General features: G+C 41.4%; 1 pseudogene; it reads right to left on the reverse strand.

The window, feature by feature from the left end:
* Positions 1 to 7,939, reverse strand: part of LOC129619561 (amine sulfotransferase-like) — a 44,206-nt pseudogene extending 36,267 nt beyond the window's left edge.
* Between the last annotated feature and the right edge of the window lie 3,147 nt (positions 7,940 to 11,086).

The raw sequence follows: 11,086 nt of genomic DNA on the forward strand, positions 1-11,086 counted from the left end.
GTTCTAATAGATTTAAAACATAAATCTATTAGTTCCACTTTACTTTCTGCCTTAAGGGTGGTATCATTTGCATATCTAAGGTTATTGATATTTCTCCTGGGAATGCTGATTTCCGTCTTGAGTTTTTCCAGCCAGGCATTTTACATGATGTACTCTGCATATAAATTACATAAACAGGGTGACAATATACAGCCTTGATATACTCCTTTCTCAATTTGGAACCAGTCTGTTGTTCCATGTCTGGTTCTAACCATTGCTTTTTGACCTGGATACAGATTTTCAGGAGGCAGGTAAGGTGGTCCTGCATTCCCATCTCGTTAAGAATTTTCCACAGATTGTCGTGGTCCACACAGTCAATTATGCTAAATGATTACATAATCATAGGCTGGGGTACCATCAATGTCTGGACAATACACATTTGTGCATGTGTATTACCAAGCCAGAGTCAAGACTGACACAGGCGGCTTCTCCTCAAACTTACCAGATTTTGGATACACAATTATGAAGGCATCATCATCTCTAATTTCAAAATCATCCAGATGTTCTAGAAGATTAAAATCAACTGTAGAATGATGAACATCACAGCCTTTAAAGTTCAGCAGATATGTGGCAGTGTTGTCCATAATTATCACCTACAAATAAAAACAAATATAATTATTTTCAGGCTCTTAGTGTTTTACAATAATGACTAAGACTTCTTGAATGTTCACTATGTGCCAAGAATGATGCAAATGTCATATGTGTATCAACTCATTTACCATAAAACCCACCTTACATGTATTACATCACTTAATCTTTGCAGTACTCAGTGTGAGATATTGTTCTTATCATCATGTTACAGATGAGGAAACTAAGATCCTAAGAGTTGAAACAGTTTTTCCTAAAAGCATATGAAGGCAGTATTACGATAATCCAAAACACACGGATGAGAAAATTGAGGAGCAAGAAGTTCAGCAAACCGTTCAACAGAGTTCAGTTGGTGGAGCTGTAAGATTTTTCAGATAATTTGGCTGGAGAATCCAGGCTTTTAATCACCTTATCATATAGTTTCTTAGTCTTTTATAACTTCAATCTTATATTTTTCACTGTTTTGGAAGTTGAAATTCTTTAATAAATGTACTTTTTATTTCTGTCGATTTCTGGAGTTAAGATAGCCTGCTGTGAAAGAAGTTTTGAGGCTTTGATATCTGGAACATTAAGTGAGTTGTAAATGCTCTGCATGAGTAATAGAAATTCAATTTACTCTCAAAATTGCAAAGAAAATAATATTGCCTACCGCTCCAGTTCCATGAGGATCAGGCCACTAGCCAGGGCAGTCACCCAAGGATGATGTACCCTGAGGGAAATTCCAGATGAAGAAGTCTATGAAGCGTTCTTTGCTTTGGATACTGGCCTTAGGTAGTTAAGATACATACGTAAGGAACAATTTCTATGACCCCAGATTGTTTTGCATTTTCACATACACAGAAAAGCGCTAAGATCGTTAGCTTAAGATGTCAGTTCTTGTGATTAGCACGTTTCTCCCCCCAACAAAAAAAAAGTCATATATATCCTAGCTCCTCTCTTAACTTCTTAAGCACACTTCCTTAGAGCTATTTGAGAGGCTGTCTCCAGGTATTGTTTGTTTCATTGAAAAAGACCCTGAACTGATGCTGGCAAAGATAAAGGGCAGGAGGAGAAGGGCGTGTCAGAGGATGAGATGGTTAGGTAGCATTATCAACTCAGTGGGCATGTGTGTGTGCAAACTCCAGGAGATAGTAAAGGACAGGAAGCCTGGCGTGCTGCAGTCCATGGAGTTGCAAGGAGTCAGACAGGACTGAGCGACTGAACAACAATGACACCTAATATACTCCAGATATTGTAAGATGTCCCCAAAAAACTTATTTTGCAGCATTTTGGTTGTGTATGTTTTTCTTCCAATCTACAAAGCATTGGCATCATGTAGTTGCAAGATATTGTAGGGAAATTATTATATTTTGTGAGAAATCTAAAAGAAATCTATAAAAGAAAGTCAAAATGGAAAGTAAATACTCTTACGATGTATCTGTGCAAAAATTTGACCTCAAGTAGTTCTTCATTAGCTCTGCCTAGAAATCTATTTAGAATGCTAATAGATTAGAAATTCCAGATGTTCTAATAATATTAACTTAGAATGAAGATACTTTTCAGTTATGAACTGTTAAAAACTTTCTGTGTACACTAAGAAAACAATTTTTTTTTAAAGTTGTAAATATGGCTTTGTGGAAAGTATGTGTCAAGAACATTTAATACCTCTACAAACCATCTGTCTCATCTGATCAATAGAAGGAGGCCAAGGTTAAAGTTTTTCTGAGTAAGAGAAGAAAATGACTTGTGTAGAACCACCCGGGTTTTTGGGTAAACGTTCATAGTTGCAGGCCCTATATCAGAAAGGTAGAATCTTAGTTTCTTAGGAGTGTGACCTACAAATCTGCCTCTTAAAACCCCAGCCATTTATACAAAGGGGGGAAAAAAAAGAGTCCCAATAGTGTTAAAGCACGGTTTTTGTTTAAATGGATATTTTAGCTCAGCTTTCAGAGAAGACTTTGTGCCACGTTATTTGACTGCCAATGAAAATGTCCAGTTAAATCCTTACGAAACTTCTATAAGTTTCCTCACTCAAATGAAGTGCACTCAATCTTGACTGTGGAATAAAATAGAGTGGCTGTTAAACCACAAAGAATAGTTTCAATAGAGGGAGATTTAGAGCTCTTTTGACATTGGCATCACAAATTTTCCAGGATAAACCTAACCGAACTCAGCCTGTAGAGTATGGTGAGGGAGAATTTCTATTGTGTAACATGGACAGGTGCAGAAGGTCATAAGTAGGAAGTATAGCTGAAGGGGAAGGAAAAGATGAAAGTCTGAGTCACTATCAAATGCCTCCCAACACTCAACAATCTTACCCTAAATTTTCCCTAAATACAACAATTTCAAAGAAACTCTATATGCTGAGAAAAAGGAAAAAAGTGCCAGGTCATCCTGCTTATTTAACTTCTATGCAGAGTACATCATGAGAAACACTGGACTGGAAGAAACACAAGCTGGAATCAAGATTGCTGGGAGAAATATCAATAACCTCAGATATGCAGATGACACCACCCCTATGGCAGAAAGTGAAGAGGAACTCAAAAGCCTCTTGATGAAAGTGAAAGTGGAGAGTGAAAAAGTTGGCTTAAAGCTCAACATTCAGAAAACGAAGATCATGGCATCTGGTCCCATCACTTCATGGGAAATAGATGGGGAAACAGTGGAAACAGTATCAGACTTTATTTTTTGGGGCTCCAAAATCACTGCAGATGGTGACTGCAGCCATGAAATTAAGACGCTTCCTCCTTGGAAGGAAAGTTATGGCCAACCTAGATAGCATATTCAAAAGCAGAGACATTACTTTGCCAACAAAGGTCCATCTAGTCAAGGCTGTGGTTTTTCCTGTGGTCATGTATGAATGTGAGAGTTGGACTGTGAAGAAGGCTGAGCACCAAAGAATTGATGCTTTTGAACTGTGGTGTTGGAAAAGGCTCTTGAGAGTCCCTTGGACTGCCAGGAGATCCAACCAGTCCATTCTGAAGGAGATCAGTCCTGGGATTTCTTTGGAGGGAATGATGCTGAAGCTGAAATTCCAGTACTTTGACCACCTCATGCGAAGAGTTGACTCATTGGAAAAGACTCTGATGCTGGGAGGGATTGGGGGCAGGAGGAGAAGGGGACGACAGAGGATGAGATGGCTGGATGGCATCACTGACTCAATGTACGTGAGTTTGATTGAACTCCGGGAGTTGGTGATGGACAGCGAGGCCTGGCGTGCTGCGATTCATGGGGTCACAAAGAGTCGGACACGACTGAGTGACTGAACTGAACTGAACTGAGCCTCCATGAACATTCTGAACATCACTCATGTTTTGTTTTAGTTTTTTTCTATTTACATATTTAGTCTACCTTACACAGTCTCAAGAGGGATGGAATTTAAGAGCTGTTTGTTAGAGAAACAAGAAAAAAAGTCTAGCACATGGATATACATAGGATGTCAGCATCGGTAAGACATGTACTGTTTGCATCTCCTTGATGATTGCAAGAGACAATGACTGTATGAAGAGAAAGGACATCTTGTGCCCCTCTCTTATTCTTGCATTGAAATCTGAAAGAAAAGGAGGAAAGACAGAAAACTTAAAAGAAAAATATACATTTGTGTGCTGAAGAGAGGGTGAGAATTGAAAGAGGCTAAGTCAACACTTTTACTACTCACTGTTACATATGAACTGAGGAGGCAAAATCCACTTCTGATATAAATTTAGGAATGGTGAGAATTCCTATGTTGCTGAGAAAGATATATTCTGTGAAGAGTTTGTCCTGGCCAGTGAGTAGAGCTGTAGGATGTAAGCAGGTTGCTCAGTTTGGATAAATAAACTGGGTAACATTTTGTTGAATGAGGAAAATGATAATCTGGTTTCTTCAGAAACAATAAAGCAGTCAAAACTGTTGTAGATACTAACAAGATCTTCCTATAAGCAGTTGACAGTTATACAACACAGAAAATAAAGTATTTGAAGGTAGTAGCAACAACTTTGTTAGCCATGACATGTTTAGGAAAATTTTTAGACTTTAAACTAAAGAAGGTTGTTCTCATCTGGCTCTACAAGGATTGAGTCATTAGCGCCTGCTATCGCTGACCATCAACACACACTGAAAGGAGTCTGGGTGGAGATCAGGAATGAAGAGCTCTGTGCTTTGGGGAAACTGGCTGAAAAGGACTTCAGATTATTAGCATATTCAGGATAAAATTTATGAACCCAATTTCTTGCACCTTTCCATACCTGAAAATTCACTAAAATCATTAGCTGAGATAACTGTTGCTCATGAGAAGCAGCAACCCTCTACCACTGTGGGTACTTGATTGTATGTACCCCTTCTCCAAAATCAAACCACCACACAATTGCACTCGTCTCACACGCTAGTAAAGTAATGCTCCAAATTCTCCAAGCCAGGCTTCAGCAGTACGTGAACTGTGAACTTCTAGATGTTCAAGCTGGTTTTAGAAAAGGCAGAGGAACCAGAGATCAAATTGCGAACATCCATTGGATCATCAAAAAAGCAAAAGAGTTTCAGAAAAACATCTATTTCTCCTTTATTGATTATGCCAAAGCCTTTGATTGTGTGGATGACAATAAACTGTGGAAAATTCTGAAAGCGATGGGAATACCACATCACCAGACCTGCCTCTTGAGAAACCTGTATGCAGGTCAGGAAGCAACAGTGAGAACTGGAGATGGAACAACAGACTGGTTCCAAATAGGAAAAGGAGTATGTCAAGGCTGTATATTGTCACCCTGCTTATTTGACTTAACGCAGAGCACATCGGGTGAAATGCTGGAGGAAGCACAAACTGAAACAAGATTGCCAGGAGAAATATCAATAACTTCAGATATTCAGATGACACCACCTTAATGGACAAAGGGAAGAGGAACTAAAGAGCCTCTTGTCGAAGGTGAAAGAGGAGAGTGAAAAATTCTCAATCCTGGCTTAAAACTCAACATTCAGAAAACTAAGATCGTGGCATCTGGTCCAATCACTTCATGATAAATAAATGGGGAAACAATGGAAACAGAGGCAGACTTTACCATCTTGGGCTCCAAAATCACTGCAGATGGTGACTGCAGCCATGAAAGTAAAAGATGCTTGTTCCTTGGAAGAAAAGTTTCAACAAACCTAGACTGTGTATTAGAAAGCAGCAACATTACTTTGCCAACAGAAGTCCATCTAGTCAAAGCTATGGTTTTTCCAGTAGTCATGTATGGATGTGATAGTTGGACCATAAGGAAGGTTGAGGGCAGAAGAATTGATGCCTTTGAACTGTGGTGTTGGAGAAGACTCTTGAGAGTCTCTTGGACTGCAAGGAGATCCAACCAGTCAACACTAAAGGAAATCAACCCTGAATATTCATTGGAAGGACTGATGCTGAAGTTGAAGCTCTAATACTTTGCCCATCTGATGCATAGAGCCCACTCATTGGCCAAACCCCCTGATGCTGGGAAAGATAGAAGGCCAGAGGAGAAGGGGACAACAGAGGACGAGATGGTGGGATGGCATCACCAACTCAATGGACATGATTTTGAGCAAACTCCAGAAGCTGCTGAAGGACAGGGAAGGCTGGTGTGCTGCAGACCATGGGGTTACAAAGAGTGAGACACAACTGAGTGACTGAGCAACAACAACTATGATCCAGCCCCTGGGTGCTTGAGCAAATGGGGACATAAAATGAAGATTTATTATTTAGTACCTAATAGTGTTCAGTTCAGTTCAGTCATACAGTTGTGTCCGAGTCTTTGCGACCCCATGAATTGCAGCACGCCAGGCCTCCCTGTCCATCACCAATTCCCGGAGTTCAATCAAACTCAAGTCCATCAAGTTGGTGATGGCATCCAGCCGTCTTATCCACTGTAGTCCCCTTCTCCTCTTGCCCCCAATCCCTCCCAGCATCAGAGTCTTTTCCAATTAGTCAACCCTTCACATGAGGTGGCCAAAGTACTGGAGTGTCAGCTTTAGCATCATTCCTTCCAAAGAACATCCAGGACTGATCTCCTTCAGAATGAACTGGTTAGATCTCCCTGCAGCCTATGGGACTCTGAAGAGTCTTCTCCAACACCACAGTTCAAAAGCATCAATTCTTCAGTGCTCAGCTGTCTTCACAGTCCAACTCTCACATCCATACATGACTATTGGAAAAACCATAGCCTTGACTAGACGGACCTTAGGTCACTACTAAAATTTAACACATTGTTTTGTATACAGATAATTGAGATGATTCTGCTGAAAAAGTGTGAGAATTGCAGTAATGGGCTCTTCTACTAACTGGGAGCTAGAAAAAAATCATATGACATCTGATCTTCCATTTTCTCTTCTGTACAGTGAGATTTATAATGAGTAAGTGAGGAAATTTGCTCAGTCTTGGCAGACTCTTTTTGACCCCAGGAACTGTAGCCTGCCAGGCTCCGTTTTCCATGGAATTGTCTAGGCAAGAATACTGGAGTGAGTAGCCCTTTCCTTCTCCATGGGATCTTCTGAATCTAGGGATCCAACCCAAGTCTCCTGCATTGCAGGCAGATTCTTTACCAGCTGAGCCACCAGGGAAGCCCAAGAATACTGGAATAGATGGCCTCCCCCTTCCCCACGGGATCTCCCTGGTCTAGGAATTGAATTGAGGTCTCCTGCATTGCAGGCAGATTCTTTACCAGCTGAGCTACCACTCTTCCTTAATTTATATATTTAAAAAATTATTTTTAAAGGGAAAATAAATAAACATGAAAAATGGCCCCAAAGAGTCCATTTACCAATGAATTTCTACACCTGGTTTTGTCTACAAATCTGCACGTTGCCCAGTTCATCTTATTCTAACTGTACTACACAAAAGGAATACCAAAATGAAGTCTATGGCTATGAATGGAATACTTGCGTCCCTCCAAAATTCATATGTTGTTATTATAACCCCCAAGGTGATGATGCTGGGAGGAGAGTTCTTGAGGAAGTCTGAATGGGGTTAGTGCCCTTGTACAAGAGGCCCTTGAAAGCTGCCTGCTCCTTCTGCCACGTGAGGTGGCAGTGAGAGGACAGCTTCGGAAGAAGATTCTCACCAAACATGAACATGTAGGTGTCACAACCATGACTTCCCAGCCTCCAGAACTGTAAGAAATAAATGCAAATACTTAGAGTCTGCTGTTTTGTCATGTCAGCCCAAATGGACTAAAACAAATACTCCTCCATATTCCTTTGCTGGTGTTTCATCAAAGAATCAAATTCCAAAAAAAACAAAAGATTCACTTGCAGCCTAGCTACCACCTCCTTCACTTACAGATGCAGAAGTGTTGCTCTGCATTTGCATCTGTAGCAGCAAAACTGCCTCAAGTGAAACAGCTCTGAAGGGCATCCCAGCTCCTGAGCCCCAGGTCCTCTGTGGATTTTGTTGCCCCACATTGCAGTTTAACTTCTCCCTGCGCCCTTTCTTGCTTCCTTCCCTTCCTCAGAGGTATTGTCCCTGAGAGCATTTTCCAGGCTGCATGCACGTCTCCGTCTGTTTCCTGGGGACCCCAACCTAAAAAGTCTTACAACATAATTTAAAGCATCAGGGTGAACCAGTGACAGAACAACAACTGAGCAGAACCTATGAGGGCATTTTGGTGGGACACATCTTGAGATATTGCCCTTGGTTGCCCATAGACTCTAAGTGGTGCTCGGAAGTGGCTCTGGGTGGGGGTTGTTAGAGTGCAGGCGGGGTGTTGTGGCTGTCAGGGTGGCTAGCAATCAGAGACACTAACTATTTTCTGATAGAAGAACAATGTCATAACATGAAAAACTGGTTTTGAATCCTGCACAAATTCCTCACACTGCACTGGACCGTCTTGGCTGTGGAAAAGCTCTCTAACTACCTATCTTAAATGTAAATTAAAATGGCATGAGGGGAGTTCCCTGGTGGTCCAGTGGTTAAGAGTCCACCTTGCAACGCAAGGGACACCAGTTCAATCCGTGGTCCAGCATCCCACATGCCTCAGAGCAAATAAGCCCCTTCACCACAACTACTGAGCTACTGCTCTAGAGCCTGCAAGCTGCAACTTCTGAGCCCACGTGCAGCAGCTCCTGAAGCCTGGGCGCCTACAGCCCATGCTCCGAAACAAGAGAAGCCACCCCAGTGAGAAGCCTGTGTACCACAACTGGAGAAAGCAACCAAGACCCAGCACAGCCAGAAGCAAGTGCATCTTCAAAAAACAATTGAAACTGCATGTGAATCAATAGTAGAACGATGAAAAGAAAGGTGATCTTTAATCTCAAAGTTTCACTTTTTCATTTGCTAATTTACTTATTTACTTATGAGCGGGAGGGGAAATTTGAGAATAAGATGAATTGGTAATACAAACAAAATAATTAATTTTTGCACACATGTCACAGAGTGTAATCCACTTACTTGATTGTATTCTAATTAAATACAATTAAAGCCTTGTCTTGAATTTGATTCAGTCCTAGGAGCTGGCTTCCAGGGAACAAGTCCCTTTGCCAGTGAATAAGCAGAGTATCTGTTAAAGATCCCTATGAATATGAAATCATGGAGGTCCTATAATTACACTTCAAGAATTTTGGGTCAGCTATTTCAAAAGACAGCAGGGCTTGTTTTGGAGCAGGTGAGACGAGTTTCTTTTCTATTGATTGTTTATCATTTTATAGTGAAAAAAGAAGCAAAAAATAAGCATGTGTCAAGCTTATCTGACATGTAAATTTTATTACTAATTTATGTGAAATTTCTTGGGAACTGCCATATGATACAAATGCATCTACACTGTTTCATAAGAAACTTTTTGTTCATAGTAGAGTTCCTTTTGCAAAACAGAGTGTAATCCTCAGACTGCTTGTTCTAGTGAATATATAAATGATGATAAATGTAAGTACCTCTTTTATAAAGAAAGGCACACCATTGTCACCTGTTAGGTAGTAGGTTAGGCAGGAGCCACAGGGGTTGGTCTAGCTGAAAGAGATTAAAGCTGCTCTAAACCCACCCCACACACACTCCAATGTGGCACAAGACAGCTCACAGATATGCTGCAAAATAACCAAAAGGACTGTTCCAATTTTGCCTGTGTACCCTAGGCACCACACAATGGATAAGACTGACCACAGTGGCTTCTCCAATTCAGGCACATGCATCCTTGATGCACAGCTGTGTCTTCAGGTGACCTTAGGTAGCCAGAAGCCCATTAAGGGTTCACAAATATTCTATACGGACACACATCTGATTATAACAGACTGAATTATGGGAAAGGCATGTGCATTCAAGCCTGTTGTTACATAACTTGCAACTGTCAATCAAATCCATCAGTCCACGACCACCTAGATATACATGTAAAAGCCCTGTTTGAACACACCCATACCTCATCATTCCAGTGCCAGTGCCTCTCTTGGCTTGGCCCATCTCTCCCTTGAGATCTTCCTGTTCTCTTTTGTGTAAACCTGGGGCCAAAGCCTCTCTTGGCTTGGCTCACCTCTCCCTTGAGGTGTCCTTTCTGTTCTTTCTTCAATAAACCCGAGGACAGTGCTTCTCTTGGCTTGGCCCGACTCTCCCTTCAGGTGCTCTTTCTGTTCTTTCTTCAGGAAATCCTGGGCCAGTGCCTCTCTTGGCTTGATCCACCTCTCCCTTCACATGTTCTTTCTGTTCTGTCTTTAATATACTTGTTTTGGCCACAGGTAAGAGTTCAGAGTTTTCTTTGTGTTCTTCCCAAGGACCGAGATGCACAGGGGAGGATCCTCTTTCAGTTCAGTTCAGTGAAGTCACTCAGTCGTGTCTGACTCTTTGTGACCCCATGTACTGCAGCTTGCCAGGCTTCCCTGTCCATCACCAATTGCTGGCCTTTACTCAAATTCATGTCCACTGAGTTGGTGATACCACCCAGCCATCTCATCCTCTATCGTTTCCTTCTCGTCCTGCCTTCAATCTTTCCCAGCACCAAGGTCTTTTCAAATGAGTCAGCTCTTTCCATCAGGTGGCCAAAGTATTGATGTTTCAGCTTCAACATCAGTCTTTCCAAAGAATATTCAGGAATGATTTCCTTTAGGATGGACTGGTTGGATATCCTTGCAGTCCAAGGGACTCTCAAGAGTCTTCTCCAACACCACAGTTCAAAATCATCAATTCTTCAGCGCTCAGCTTTCTTCACAGTCCAACTCTCACATCCATACATGACCACAGGAAAAACCATAGCCTTGACTAGACAGACCTTTGTTGGCAAAGTAATGTCTCTTCTTTTTAATATGTTATCTAGGTTGGTCATAACTTTTCTTCCAAGGAGGAAGTGTCTTTCAATTTCATGGCCGCGGTCACCATCTGTAGTGATTTTGGAGCCCCCCAAATAAACTCTGTCTCTGTTTCTGCTCTTCCCCCATCTATTTGCCATGAAGTGATGGGATCGGATACTATGATCTTAGTTTTCTGAATGTTGAGCTTTAAGCCAACTTTTTCACTCTCCTCTTTCACTTTCATCAAGAGACTCTTTAATTCTTCTTTGCTTTCGGCCATAAGGGTGGTGTCATC

Source organism: Bubalus kerabau, chromosome 9 (assembly GCF_029407905.1).
Source record: "Bubalus kerabau isolate K-KA32 ecotype Philippines breed swamp buffalo chromosome 9, PCC_UOA_SB_1v2, whole genome shotgun sequence".
NCBI classification, from domain to species: domain Eukaryota; kingdom Metazoa; phylum Chordata; class Mammalia; order Artiodactyla; family Bovidae; genus Bubalus; species Bubalus kerabau.